The 14,788-nt window shown below is 43.9% G+C and overlaps 1 pseudogene; it reads left to right on the top strand.

Moving 5' to 3' along the window:
• Positions 1-13,961: 13,961 nt before the first annotated feature.
• LOC132248007 (U6 spliceosomal RNA) lies at positions 13,962-14,062 on the top strand (annotated as a pseudogene).
• The last annotated feature ends 726 nt before the right edge of the window (positions 14,063-14,788 follow it).

Below are 14,788 nucleotides of genomic sequence, written 5' to 3'. Positions count from 1 at the left end.
TAATGCACATTCCAATGAAGTTATATTTGTTTTTGCTTTGCTCTTAAAATGAATAATATAGCCCTAGGCCCCTAACATATTATAAAGTTTCTAATTTCTTTTTACCTGGAAAAAAATGTGTGTTGTGTCATATATGAAGAAGTACTGTGCTATTTGCATTGCGCTACCCCGCTTTTCAAAATCCTGGATCCACCCATGGATGAGTAGGTAGGTAGACATGGATGTATTAATGCCTCATGCTAATTCATTTGCAACCATTTAAGTAACTGCAAAGATGAAGACGAAAAGAAAAGAAAAGAAAAGAAAAGAAAAGAAAAGAAAAGAAAAGAAAAAAGAAAAACATCAGAGTATTATAACAATTCATTATATAAAGACTAAACTGGAAAACTCTTTCTGAATGCTAACCAAAGGGCTGAACTCATTTCAGGTACACACTGGGAACAGAAACAGGAAAAGTGAAACAAAATAAAATAACCACCTCTTGACCCTTGTATGGCAAGTCACAGCATGATGTTAAAATCAAGAAAATTGAGCAGATAATGTGGAATGTGCTTATCTCATATAATTTCTCACAGTTTACCAACCTTTTATTATAATCATAATCATTGATCTCCTATACCGCTGGTCATCTTCCAGAGGAAGTGGGTTTACTAATTTGTAACAGATGGCATATCAAATAATGGACTGAGTATAAAGACAGAAAAGCAAGGCAAAAATGCTGGGCAGCTGCCAAAGACTGCTGCCTTGGTATCCTATCTGTATTATTCCCAGCAGAAGAGTGCAGGGCCTGTACTGGGGCTAAATGGGAGATACTACCAGAAAAAGACAGTTATGTTGACATTTTGGTGTGGAAAGTGACTATAGTTACAAACATGGAGTAAGGTGGCCAGGCATGGGACATGATTTTTTTTTCAGGACCTAACCCTAACATCCGTAGCATAACAACTCACTACTTCAGATCTGTAGTAACCAAAAATCATTACAATCCAGTGGCTCTTCAGTAGCCCTACATAAGGTGAGTTTGGTGGTCTCTAGCCAGTCTCCTGAGGGCTTGACTATTTGCAGATCCTCCTACCACAGCCTACACTTTTGTCAGGTGCCAAGGACAAAATGGGGAGGAGGCCTGGTACACACCCTTGCCACTAACAGAGATCAACCCAGGACAGGTCTGAGGCACACTGGCAGAACCATGTGGGGAAGTTGCCACTGTCACTTCCCATACTGTACCTGATTTGTGCCTAAACAGAGGCCTTTCAATCCCCCGGGCTGTCAATGTAAAGCCTTAAAAATATGAATTCATTTAAAAAAATAGTGTAGAAAACAAGCAAACAAAGGTTAGGCCTGTTCTCCCAAACCATAATGGTCACATAGGACTGGAGAGCTGTATTTTCTTCACCCTGCCCTCGAAGGCTGCCCAAGGAAAGTGGAAACAAGTCTGCTACGCCAGATGGGAACATAATTCATAGTTGTGCTTAACAGAGCAAACAGTGGTCTCAGCAGTGCGTGTACAAAGGGAAGAGGGAAGAAAAAGCCTCCATGCCTTTGCACAGGACCTGGGCATAACTCTGAATTAGTGCAAAGCACGTACTGTTGTCTTCTGGAGGCCATGCAGGTGCTAAATACCTGAAAAGAGATGAAATGGTGTTGTGCATTAGAGCAATGGCAAACAGCAGCACTTTGGGAAAGGTGACAGCCACAGCTGCAGTGCACACTTTGTGAGACCCCCAGGGAGGAATTCTATTACAGTGACAAAAAGATCAAGACCGTAAGGTACCCTTATCCTTGTCACATCTTTTTTCATAGATTCATAGATTCATAGATTCATAGATGTTAGGGTCGGAAGGGACCTCAATAGATCATCAAGTCCGACCCCCTGCATAAGCAGGAAAGAGTGCTGGGTCTAAATGACCCCAGCTAGATACTCGTCTAACCTCCTCTTGAAGACCCCCAGGGTAGGGGAGAGCACCACCTCCCTTGGGAGCCCGTTCCAGACCTTGGCCACTCGAACTGTGAAGAAGTTCTTCCTAATGTCCAGTCTAAATCTGCTCTCTGCTAGCTTGTGGCCATTGTTTCTTGTAACCCCCGGGGGCGCCTTGGTGAATAAATCCTTACCAATTCCCTTCTGTGCCCCCGTGATGAACTTATAGGCAGCCACAAGGTCGCCTCTCAACCTTCTCTTGCGGAGGCTGAAAAGGTCCAGTTTCTCTAGTCTCTCCTCGTAGGGCTTGGTCTGCAGGCCCTTGACCATACGAGTTGCCCTTCGCTGTACCCTCTCCAAGTTATCCGCATCCTTCTTGAAATGTGGCGCCCAGAATTGCACGCAGTACTCCAACTGCGGTCTGACCAACGCCCTATAGAGGGGAAGTATCACCTCCCTGGACCTATTTGTCATGCATCTGCTGATGCACGATAAAGTGCCATTGGCTTTTCTGATGGCTTCGTCACACTGCCGGCTCATGTTCAACTTGGAGTCCACTAGGACTCCAAGATCCCTTTCCACCTCCGTGCCACCCAGCAGGTCATTCCCTAGGCTGTAGGTGTGCTGGACATTTTTCCTCCCTAGGTGCAGCACTTTGCATTTCTCCTTGTTGAACTGCATCCTGTTGTTTTCTGCCCACTTGTCTAGCCTATCCAGGTCTGCCTGCAGCTGTTCCCTGCCCTCCGGCGTGTCCACTTCTCCCCATAGCTTTGTGTCATCTGCAAACTTGGACAGAGTACATTTGACTCCCTCGTCCAAGTCACTGATGAAGACATTAAAGAGTATCGCTCCAAGGACCGAGCCCTGCGGGACCCCACTGCCCACACCCTTCCAGGTCGAGACCGACCCATCTACCACGACTCTTTGGGTGCGACCCTCTAGCCAATTCGCCACCCACCGAACTGTGCAGTCATCCACATCACAGCCTCTTAATTTGTTCACCAGTATGGGGTGGGATACCGTATCGAAGGCCTTCCTGAAGTCCAGGTATACGACATCCACCCCTCCTCCTGTGTCCAGGCGTTTCGTAACCTGGTCATAGAAAGAGACTAGGTTGGTCAGGCACGATCTGCCCGCCACAAACCCATGCTGGTTTCCCCTCAGCATAATTTGTCCTGCCGGGCTCTCACAAATGTGAGCCTTGATAATTTTTTCAAATACTTTACCAAGGATGGAGGTGAGACTGACCGGCCTATAGTTGCCCAGGTCTTCCTTCCTCCCCTTTTTGAAAATGGGGACCACGTTAGCCCTTTTCCAGTCCTCCGGGACTTGGCCTGTGCGCCATGAGCATTCGAATATTCCCGCCAGTGGCTCTGCAATGACGTCAGCCAGTGCCTTCAGCACCCTCGGATGGAGCCCATCCGGGCCTGCCGACTTAAAGGCATCCAGTTCTTCCAAATGACTCTGCACCACCTCAGGATCTACGCATGGAAGTCTGGCGCCTTGCTGCTGCCTCTCTACAACCCCAGTGAGAGACTTGTCGTGCCCCTCGCTTAGGAACACTGAGGCAAAGAACTCGTTGAGGAGTTCAGCCTTGTCCCCTCTATCTGTCACCAATTGCTTCTGCCCATTTAGCAGGGGTCCTATTCCTCCCTGGGCCTTCCTTTTACTCCCAATATATCTAAAAAACAATTTCTTGTTGTCCTTTACTTGGGTTGCCATCCTCAGCTCCATGGTAGCTTTGGCCCGCCTAACTGCCTCCCTACAAGCACGAGCAGAGGAGGTATATTCATCTTTAGTGATCTCACCCTGTTTCCACTTTTTATGTGCTCCCCTTTTGGCCCTTAGGCTGCCCTGGATTTCTCTGGTCAGCCATGGAAGCCTCCTGGACCCTTTCCCTCTTTTGCCTCGCTCGGGGATCGTCTTGCTTTGTGCCCAAAGGATCGTTTCCTTTAGGCACAGCCACCCTTCTTGGGCACCCATCCCATCAAAACTCCTACTCTGCAGTGCTTCCTTGACTAATCGCCTGAGTGCATTGAGATCAGCTTTCCTAAAGTCTAGCACTTTCACCCTACTAGTTACCTTACCCACTCGCCGTCTTATGTTGAATTCTATCATAAGGTGATCACTGTCTCCCAGATAGCTACCGATTTGGAGGTCCCCTATCATGTCATCTCCCGTTGCCAATACCAGATCCAGTATGGCATTCCCCCTAGTGGGACCATACACCTCCTGTGTCAGGTGGAGGTCCTGTACACAAGTTAGAAACCTGCGTGAGCGATGGGACCTTGCTGTCTGCGTCTTCCAGCAGATGTCCGGGTAGTTTAGGTCCCCCATGACTACCGCCTCTTTAGCTTTTATGGTCTCCGAGAGTTGCCTCAGGAGCCTCGCATCTATTTCTTCCCCTTGGTGTGGGGGTCTGTAACAGACCCCTACCACCAAATCCCTTTCTCCTTGCCCCCCTTTCTCCTTGCCCCCCATGTAGCCTAACCCACAATCCTTCTACTTCCTCAGCCTCGGATTCTGTCTTGATGAGGGTTGATGTATATTGCTCACTGACATAAAGTGCAACCCCCCCCCCCTTTCTTCCCCGACCTGTCCTTTCTGTACAATCTATAGCCCTCAATATGTACCGCCCAGTCATGGGATTAATCCCACCAGGTCTCTGTTAGCCTTTTTCAAGCATACTTTTTGGAGCTGAGCATTCTAAGAATACATTGTAGCACAGGCAAGGTGGTCTAGTAAAAGAAAGAAAGAGGCAGCAATAGTTAGGTTTGGGTTTGCAGCAAAATGTGTTCTGTCTCTCAAACATAAAAAGTATATTTATGTCACAACATTCTGCCTAACAAGAACTTGTAACTAGTGGGTTTTAAACAGAGAAGGGACTTTTAATGTTTTATCCTCAAAAACTGAATAGTTAGGGCACCCAACCAGGAGAACGGAGACCTGGGTTCCAGCACCCCTTCAACCAGAAGGGATTTAGGGTCATAGGAAAGTAAGGCTGCAAGGGACCTGACAAGGTCATCTAGTTTAGCACCCTGCTCAATGTAGAATTCTCCTTGACTAAATAATTTGAGCTAAGTGTTTATCTAACCTGCTCTTGAAAACTTCCAAGGATGAAGATTCACCAGTTTTTCTAGTCAGAAAGTTCCTCTTAATCTCTAACCTAAATTTCCCACACTGAAGCTTGAGTCCATTGCTCCTAGTCCCGTCCCCAACGGCCATGGAGAAAACCTCATTTTCATCCTCTCAATAATTGCCCTTCATATATTTGAACACTTATTAGCAGTGGATGTGATATACCTTACCTTTAGCAAGGCTTTTCGTATGGTTTCCCACAACATTCTAGCAAGCAATCAGGAAATATGGGTTGGATGGACTGTAAGGGGTATATAAAACTGGCTGGATCATTGGGCTCAAAGGGTAGTAATCGGTGGCTTGGTGTCTATTCGGCAGCCAGTATCAAGTGGAGTGCCTCAGGGGTTTGTCCTGGGCCTGGTTTTGTTCAGTATCTTCATCAACAACCTGAAGATGGGATGGAGTGCACCTTCAGCAAATCTGCAGATGAGACCAGGCTGGGGAAAGTAGTAAGTATGCTAGAGGGTAGGGTTAGGATTCAGAGAGACATAAAAAAATTGGAGGATTGGACCAAAAGAAATCTCATGAGGTTCACTAAGGACAAGTGCAAAGTCCTGAACTTAGGAAGGAATAATCCCATGTACCAGTACAGGCTGGAATCAACTGACTAAGCAGCCGCTCTGCAGAAAAGGACCTAGGGTTTACAGTGGACAAGAAGCTGAATATGAGCCAACAGTGTGCCCTTCTTGTGAAGAAGGCCAATGGCATACTGGGCTGCATTAGTAGGAGCATTGCCAGCAGATCAAGGTAAGTGATTATTCCCCTCTGTTCAGCACCATTGAGGCCACATCTGGAGTACTGTGTCCAGTTTTGGAGCCCCCGACTACAGTAAGAATGTAGACAAATTGGAGCGATTCTAGCTGATAGCAAAAAATGGTTTGGGAGCTGGGGCATATGATTTATGAGGAGAGGCTGATGGAACTTATTTAGTCTAGAGAAGACTGAGGGGGTATTTAACAGAAGCCTTCAACTACCTGAAGCGTGGTTCCAAAGAAAGGAGCTAGACTGTTCTCAGTAGTTGCACATGACAGAACAAGGAGCAATGGTCTCGAGTTATAGCAAGGGAAGTTTAAGTTGGACATTAGGAAAAACGTTGTCACTAGGTCTGCATCCAGACAAGGTGCACCACTGCTGGTTGTTCCCAGGGAAGCAAACATCCACACCACATATGGGCACAGCCTCGGAGGGTAATAAAAAACTGGAACAGGTTACCCAGAGAGGTGGTGGAAGCTCCATCCTTGGAGGTTTTTAAGACCTGGGTAGACAAAGCCTTGGCTGGAATGATGTAGTTGGGGATGGTCCTGTTTTGAGCAGGGGGTTGAACTAGATGACCTCCTGAGGTCCTTTCCAACCTGAATCTTCTATGATTTTCTATTAGACCTCCCTTCCCTCTTCTCTTCTCCATATTTATGACCCTAGTTTTTCAGTTTTTTCCTCCTAAGTCATGTTTCTGAGTCCTCTAATCATTTTTCTTGCACTGTGCTGGAATCTTTCCAAAAGTGTGGGGCCCAAAACTGGACACAGCACTCCAGGTGAGCATCAACCACTACTGAATAGAGCAGAAGAATAACTTCCCTTGATTTGAAAATGACACTGCTATTAATACAACCCAGTATGCTCTTGGGGTTTTATTTTGCAACAATAGCATACTATTGGCTCATATTTAGTTTATGGTCTACTGTAATCCCCAGGTACTTTTCTGCAACACTGCAGCCTAGCCAATCCTTCCCCAGTCTGTATTTGTACATGAAGGTACTCTGTCCCAAGTGCAGTACTTTGCACTTTGACTTAAACCTGTATGTCTGATTTCCTAAAACAGAGGGCTTTAGCAACTGCCCCCATAGGTTAGTTGTTAAACAGTTCCTTTTCCAGACTTCTTTTCTCCTTCTGTATTCTTTCTGGACCTTATATCCCAGTGCATACACACGCAGCTGTTCAGCCAGTATGTACCCTATTACACATGATCAGTTATTGTGTGGATGCTTATGCATCCATGCTCTATAGGTAATCGAATCAGGGACTGTACATAAGTACCAAAAATGTCACTTAAGTGGCTAAGTGCCTTTTAGGCATGTAAAAGGTAAGAGCATTCTGCCCTTATTCTATAATCAGATGACCTAAATTGTATTCTTACAAAGTGGATTAGGTTATCTCTTAATGCACACTTAGGATGAAGACACATGATACATTTATACTGGTGTACCTTACACTGACTTATACAGCAAAGTTACACAGGTACTGTGAAGAAAGTGAAGAAAGAACCAGTTCTCCCAGGACAGCTGCTCCAGTAACTATCCTTAAAGCACCTCAGCCTGCAATAACCTGAAAGTGCAGCAGGGAAGCCTTTATGGACAAGTCCCCATGAGTGAGCATGTGTGGTTTGAGGCACTGCAAACCATACACAGAGCACATGCACCCTGCTAATTTGCAGTGCGGTGGGGTTTTCTGAAACTAGGAGATCCTGGTGTAAAAAAAACCTGCTGCTAAAAAAAGTGGTATGGTGCACACAGCAACAGCGTGTGCCACTGGAAACAAAGCCTGGACATCCAGAGCCATGCTCCATGTGCCTGCATTTGCACCACTGCTGTCCTGGGAGGCCCCCAGGACCCTAGTTAAGGCTCCTGGGTGCTGGCCTCAGCCTCCCATACCCGATCTGGCTCCTTTTGCTGCACACTGGAGTATGCATGCAGGGGTGTGCCCAGGGACAAATAGCGGTGGCACAAATATGTAGCATGAAAAACACATGCCCCTGCATGCGCACGCTCATGGGGACATACCCTATGAAGCAACCCCTCCCCTGCAACTGCTGTTCTCAACCATGCTAAAGATACAACTGTGATTGTTTACAGGGGCAAAGGGGACTTTCAGGAAACTTCATTGCCTCATTTCTGGGTTTGATACATGCAGAGCATACTTCTGGGTGGTAATCGCAAGGCACCATGGAACAAGTAGGATTCCTAGTGAAGAAAATAGGAGCCCTTTTCATTGACTTCAAAGGAAACAGATCAGGACAATGTTTGATTACATCTGAAAATCCCCCATTAAGCTTCAGTATGCAATAGATGCAAAGGTTTCTAGATGTAAAGTGCGAATATTGGCTACCAAACTACAGTATACACACTACAGTAATAATTTCAGAGGATGCAAAATCTCTACATCGCACATACTGAGTGCCACAGCTCTACGTGACATTAGAAAGTGTCCCAAAAATCCCTTCTTCTGATATACATGTGGCTCTGCATGTCTTGTTATTAGTGCCAATTAATGGACAATATTTTTTTTTAAGAATTTAAGTTGGATGGAATATATCTAGATTAACAAAAGAGCTAATCATGTTTTCTAAACTATTTTCTACACTAGTCTTACCACATTTGTTTTCAAAATTGTTCTCACCATTTTTTTCCATCTTGGCTAGCCACATTTTCTTCCTGAATAACAGCAGGTTTTCAGCAAATAAAAATGTTGACAACAGTTTTCATAAACATTTCTATTAAAGTTCTAGGGCAATATATTTCAGTAAAATGGAAAATGGAAAGCAGCAACATTTTGAACCCTGGAAGATGGAAACACCTTAATTTTTTTCATTGAAACAGTTCCTACATTTTTAACATGGTAATTAACAGTGAATATCCCTCAGAGTCTACACAGTGGAAAGCTGTCAGGAACAACATGAGAAAGCCCACTGGTCCTAATTTCTAAACTCTACTTTCCCTTTGGACTAATCAGTTGTTTCAGTGGTAGGACCTTATCCAAAGCCCACTGAAATCAGATTCTTTCCATTAACTGAAATGGGCTTTTTTTCCAAGTACCTACTACTGTTAGTTTTGTTACCCTTCCCTACCATTAAATTAATTAGCAAGTCATATTTTTTTAAAAGAACACACTGATAAGCACTAAGGTATTTTTTTAATAGGTCCCATAATGTCAAGGAATCATTTGGGCATGTGATGTTTTACCACTTTAGAGTAAAAACAATATTATGTTTTTGTTTTAAAGCAAAGCAAAAAGCAGAAAGTTTTACAGCTTTTGGCAGACAGGTCTCTGCTCTTGACTTTTTCCCTTTGGTCGAGTTAGTGGTGAGCTGCTGGCCATGTGCTGCTCCGAGGCAAACTAAAGTAAAGCGTAAAGAGGGGAGCAGAGTGAAGACCTTATGTTAACAACCAATGGCAAGACATCACGATCAATTGAACAGGGATCCGTCTGCTAAAATAAACAGCCTGCCAGGGGTTCTTCACAGATTGGTTTGATGCTAGACAAAAATGTTGGTTCCACAGAGCTGAAGAAAACCTTTCTTTCTCCTCGTGGTTTTAAATCTCTGACAGGCTCCATAAACATTAATCCATAAGGTGTTTAAAGTGCTGTGCCTCAGCAAAGATTTGTGCGGGTTCTGTGGTTTGTATTTATGTCTATGGAGTGACTATGGCATGAGAAGAAAGGTTCTTGCTTTTGGAGTGTAAACACTGGCCCATTTGAGAGACAGAGATATGAGTTACACTAAATATTTAGCAAATGATTGGTTTCCACTGGGAGAATAAAATACTTTGCATTGGAAGAGATACAGAAAAAGTGTGTGTGTGTGGGGGGGGGGGCGGGGGAGTCCAGTAGTTTTATATTTTCCTAAGAAAGAATGTGAAACACAATCTGTAATTGGCACCTTGTACCCCCTGGATCTTTTGGCCTGCCCTGTGCTGACAGCTAGAGCTGGTTAGGAAGTTTGTCAGTTTGTCCAGACCAAATTTATTTGCAGAAATGTATCAAATTCAACAAAAGTTTCATGGAGAAAGGGTTCTTAGAGCTAGATGGGCATTTCTGATCAAAACTAGGAATTTGTACCTCAAAATAACCAATAAACCAGAGTTTAGGGCACTAAAATACTGGATTAAGCCTTTTTTCTGCCACTGGGAACCTAGGGCTGGTTGTTCCACATTACCAGGGATCCTGGTTTTCACTGACAAAAAAAAAAAAAAATCCCCAATTTTCAGTTTGAAAAAAGTAACCCAAAATCCACATTTTTCCATGATTAAAATGAAACTCCTCTATGTATATATTAGTGGTGTTTCAGTTTAATTGTGCAAAAATGTGGATTTTGGGTTACTTTTTTTAAACTGAAAATCGGGGATGTTGTTTTAAATTGAAGAAAACCAGGATCCCTGCACATCACAAATGAGTGTCCTGCCTACCAGTCTATAGAGTGTCTGTCTGGACCAGTGACTCACATGAAGTACAACATTTCCAGCAGGAGGTAATACAGCTGACTGCAGAATAACTAATGACTAAATAGTTAGGATTCTTTCTTTGGATGCAAAAGATTCAGGTTCAGCTCCCTCCTTCATTTAGGGCAGAGCAAAGACTTGAACTTTGGTCTCCCACATCCTACAAGGATGTCCCAAACATTGGCTGTTTTGCAATTTTGTTTAGGGGGTTTTTTTTTTGCCTACTCTGAAACTTTTGCCAAGACAGTGTAAGAGTTTGGCTGGGATGTAGGCTGGTAGGAGTAGCTAGGTGGTCAGTAAGGCAGGAGCGCAGATTACCAGGGTCAGGCTGCGGTCTAGGTTAGAGGGGCTGAGAACATGGGTACCAAGTTCCAGGAGTCAAAAAAAGCTAAAGTCAAGTCAAGAGCCAGGAGAATCAGAAGGAGCAGTGGGCATGAGGCTTACTGGAACAGAATGAGACTGTGTCAAGGCATGCCTGAAGCCCGAGGCTACAGGTGTGCTTAACAGGGGTAAACTGCACTTTCTGCAACTAATCCAGTTGTTTGCCTCTGCAGAAAGCTAGGGCAATGTCTTCAGGCAGGGATCATGGGCAGGTTTGATGTCTCAAGTGCTCAATCCTGCTGGGGATGACTGATCAAAAGTCCTGAGACATAATAATGTTGTTTGAGGTCCAGTTCTTTTTATCATTTTTGCACACGCTAAAAAAAAGACTTTCTAAAAGTTTCACCTAGTAAAAAAGTCATTTTGTCAGTACAGCTTATTCCACTCTGGAAACTGATATTGTCCCTATCAGGCTTCTGCCATCTTATGCTTAACTCCCACTGAGGAAATAATGATGGTGGTATATTTATACCATCATAATTATACTGGAACATCTTTTCTAGTGTAGACTAGGCCTGTTAAAGAAAACTGAGAACATCTGGCCTAAATAGTTTAACCAATTTTGTAGAAAAAAGTAAAGAATAAAATAAGTGAGCACACCATACCAGTGGCTCCCAACCTTGTTAGACTCAAGACATCCCTTGTTAGACTCAAAGCACTCCTTAGAAAATGCCAGCTCTTATCTTTTGCTCCTTGTCTATGGAAAAAAGAATAGAGCAATTCTTCTGCTGCAAAGGACTCAGAACAATTGCTACTGGTTAGAACGTTTTCGACAGCATGGATTCCTATTTTTAAATTTCTGGATTTGTCTTGTGAATTGTGTGAAGGTGTTTGTACATCTAATTGTGCTAATATTAGGTGGCACCCCACACACAACACCCATAAAAGGAACTTGTGGCACCTTGGTTAAGAATCATTGCACTACATGCCTAGAAAAGAGAGAGAGAAATTTCTGTATACCCTATTGACTTCTTTACATTGAAACGATGTACCTAAGAGCAGAATTTGGCTCACTAAGTCTAGTTCCACTCTTTCATTCCTTCAACTTCCCTTTTTTCAAGCAGAGATATCTGACTTCATGCAAGATAGCTCCATCTTCAGTAAAAGAACCTGTTCCATTTTTTATATCATCTGCTGCTTTATAGGGAGATGTGGCTACATGAACAGCTTTCATCACTTGGAAATATTTATTTCTCTTAACTGTTGAGCAGAGGCCTATAAACCATTATTAAAGGGCTTGTGACTTTAAACAATATCAGACTAGAACTATCAATGTGATTATTTTGTAATGTTTACACACTTCCAGAGTTCTGGACAACACAATGAAAAATTATTAAAATACAACGGTAGTGTTAGAGTGATGTTGTAGCCATGTTGGTCCAGGAATTATGTGAAAGGCAATGGACCTGGTCCAATAAAAACTATCGCCCTCAAAAATCCTTGCCTTTCACATAAAGTACAGTGGAAATGAGATCATTCATATCTGGGTAGTTTACAGATTGCCAAGTGAAGGTCAAGCCATTTAGCTCTTTGTTGAGGCTTTTGCTTCCAAGGACAACACTTCTCCACTCTGCTGAAGCTCATCAGGTCTAGGGACCTGTTACACATAAACCGGTTTAAGTGATCAGAAACTGTTTTAAACCTGTAACAGAACATAAGTTCAGTGCACCAAAACTGCTTTAAGGTAAATCTGGTTGAATGTAGTATCAGACTTAACTGATTTGGGTCAAACTGGTTTATGCAACTTCTGTCCCAAACCCAGCAGTCCTGGTGGGTGGAATGGAGAAGCAGCACCCTTTGAAATAAAAGCCACAGCAAACAATGGGGGCACCTCAACAGCCCCAAGGAACTACCTGCTGTGGCTGCATATGACCCCTGGCTGGATCACAAACCCTCATCTACTCAAGAGCTAAGGAATGTAATCCTGTGAACTCTTCAGAGTCTACTGTGTAGTAAAACATACACATTGGGTACATCCACACATGCGCTTTACTGCAGTTGACTAATTAGCTCCACAATAAAGCATTGCTGTAAAGCATCAGGGACAGTACTATCTTACAGCATAGTAATTAAGTGCGACAAAATGCACGAGTAGACAGTGACAGGCTGGCTGGGACACAAGGGTGCTAAAGTACAGGGGTTGCCTACTGCATGGCTCCACACTTAAGCACTCTCATACCTCAGCCAGCCCCAACACCACCCAACACTGCCACCCAGAACCCAGGGCTGACTCACTGAGCCTACTTCCGGCCAGGGGTTGTTCCTCCCCTGGCTTAAACTGCTGTTGTCCCAGGTGCACATATAGAGACTATGCCTAAGAGCAGCTGACTCCAGCTCTAACTGCTCCAAAGTTTATTGAGTCACATTAATTTCACATGTAGATGCACCCAGTATGAGGAAAATGACCAAAGAACTAACAGAGCCACAGTTAAGGGTGTTTAGAGCAGTCATTTTTTTCGCCCCCACCTCAGCTCAACCTCCCCTCTCCTCCCCAACTCAGCTTTCCTCCAGCCTTCAGGCCACTGCCAAAGAGAAGGGAGGGCTTGGTCTAGTGCTTCCTGGCTTCTAACCTGAGCCACTGCTGGCATATGGCTGTATTTCTGGAGCCAAAAGTGAGTGTCTATTCACTTCCTTGTCAGTTCAATCTACACAGTTTAGACTAACCTGCAAAGCTAGAATCGATTCAGGCTCAGGCTTTTTGAATGTCTGTCCCTAGCCATAATGCACCCACATGGGACAGTGAGGGGTAAACCAATACACAGCATGGCTAGCAGAGCATGTGACACAGCATGCAGGGTACAGGGTCAGTGGCATGGTGCATAAGCAGGGGAGGCACTTGCTGCATTTCAGCATGTGGCCCATGTGAGAAAATTGCAGCTGCTGCACATGAAATCTACATTTACATTCCAGTTTATATGAGGAACTTTGCTAAACTTTCTCCCCATCAGCTGTCTATGTAGTGATATATCAGTGTCTTGCAATGGGTCATTACGATGTTTCCAGACAGTGAACTGGTGTATGCTGGTAGCATATTGAGCATCATTCAATTGTCTTTGGGGTCATGCTAAATCTTGTTTCCCAGTTTATGCTATTTGTGGCTATTGGCTACACTTGGCTTTCCCTCTCTAAAGTGTCTATCAGTTGTTCCAGCAGCCAAATATTCAATTAGCTATATTACAGAAACACTGAGACTTACAAGATAAAAAATTCAAGATAACACTGCTTTACAAATGCTTTGGAAATCATGCCCAGGTTAGCACTGAGTTTACTTGTGCATGATACCAGTGTAGCAGTGTTGTTTTTCTTCTCAAATACTAACACTGTCTCTACTAAAATTGGAATGATACAGAGAAGATTAGCATGGCCCCTGTGCAAGGATGACACGCAAATTCGTGAAGCATTCCATATTTTTTTCTTTTGTGCCTCAGCAGCTTGTGTGCTGAGTTAGTAATGAGCAGGTTGTGAACCCAAAGCGTTGTGTGGGCCTCTGAGTTTCTGTCCGAAAGTGAAGCCCTGGTGGGCTCAATACATTTCTTCTCTGTGATTTCTTTAATTTTGAGGCCCACAGTAAGTGAAGAACTATGGGTTTTCACCATTCAGGTATCTATTACCATTTAATACTACAGCACCAGACCTAAATTAGAATTTCTTTTGTGGGGGACTCTCTTTTTATTAGTAAGACAAATTGCATTCTCTCCCTAACACCCATTTCAGCTGGTTCATTTCTTTCCATTCCAAATGCACGACCCTAAGGGAACGTTCTATGGGAATATCCATTCTCTCATTATCATCACCATTCCCCTTCTTCCTTTTGTATGCACCATCCATAATTCATAGGATTAATTAGTGTGGTATAAACATAAGGCCTTTTGCAGGCAACCTAAGCATGTAGACACAGAAAGTTGCCTCTGAGGTTTAGTGTTGTGACACAGAACTCCTGGGCTTTCCATACCCATCTGTAAATGCCCACACCATAGAGCCATCCATGACTAGTACCCATGTGGTTAGGCAGTTATGTGGGTTTGGCAGTTGAGATTTATAGGAGAATTAACACCTCAGTGACTTGGGGCACATCTGCATTGCAATTCCTAGCAGCTCTAAACTGAGAAAATCTGTTTGGGAAGCTAGGTGAATAAAC

This window comes from Alligator mississippiensis, chromosome 1, assembly GCF_030867095.1.
Source record: "Alligator mississippiensis isolate rAllMis1 chromosome 1, rAllMis1, whole genome shotgun sequence".
NCBI classification, from domain to species: Eukaryota; Metazoa; Chordata; order Crocodylia; family Alligatoridae; genus Alligator; species Alligator mississippiensis.
The sequence above is the reverse complement of the archived record's forward strand: the minus strand, read 5'-3'. Positions and strand labels throughout refer to the sequence as shown.